Consider the following 1,040-nt stretch of genomic DNA (forward strand, 5'->3'; position numbering starts at 1 on the left):
CTTATACTACCTATATTTGTTCATTGCCTAGCTGGCTTGGTGTTTTTATATTTTCACATTTGAGTATTGTCTCTGTTCCATGGCTAGTCTCTCCTCCACCTCACTATTGTCTACTGCCAACTTGATTCATGTTTTTGTGTTAACTGCCTAGCCTTGCAGGGAGGCAGAGACCTGCAGCCTTGCAGGGAGGCAGAGACCTGCAGCCTTGCAGGGAGGCAGACACCTGCAGCCTTGCAGGGAGGCAGACACCTGTAGCATTAAAATAGGCATCACGGTAGACATTCTGAGAGCCATTCTTAGATGCATTTGATCATAAACAAGAATGGATTTTGTACACAATTTATAAGTACCGTGTACTTACTTAGGCTGAGTCATTATTGAGAATTTCAAGTTAAAATGTTATAATTTTAAGATGTTTCTTTTATGTTTTTTTCCCTGCTGATTTTTTTTTTCTCACTAAGGCACTCGAAACTACAAGAATACTTAGAAAGAAAGAATGGAGACACAGGACCAGCAGAAGCAAAAACAGCAAGACCTGCAAAGTGAAGTTCTTTGGTCAATTAAGAGGTCACAGGTCACATTCAGGCATCACTGCTGCTGACACATGGAAGGTGGCACGAAAGATGAACCGCTGTTGAAGGACCACTGGGACAGATCATCTGGGTAAAAGTCCAGTTTTAAAAATCTTTGTTGTGTCAGGGTTAAAGATAATGCCACACCACGTGATTTACATCTATACATGTGCCAACAATGATTTAAAAGGCAATTTCAGTGATTCAAACTAATAATTAACATTTCAGGACATGGACAGTGTTTGCCCTAACGGTCCTGAGAATTGCTAAATGGCACAGAAGCCCAGGGTCGGCTTAGCATCTGGGCATTGGCTAGCTGGATAGACCACATTTCTAGTCAACTAGGGAATTTACAGGGACTCAAATTTTATGTAAGTTTTGACTTGCTGACATGACATCTGGGGCAAGAACATCTCCATCGTGGCCTCGAAATTATTTCAATGCCTAATAATTAAGAGTGTTTTTTTT

This window comes from Condylura cristata, unplaced genomic scaffold (genome assembly GCF_000260355.1).
Source record: "Condylura cristata isolate star-nosed mole 26May11 unplaced genomic scaffold, ConCri1.0 scaffold00014, whole genome shotgun sequence".
Classification (NCBI taxonomy): Eukaryota; Metazoa; Chordata; class Mammalia; order Eulipotyphla; family Talpidae; genus Condylura; species Condylura cristata.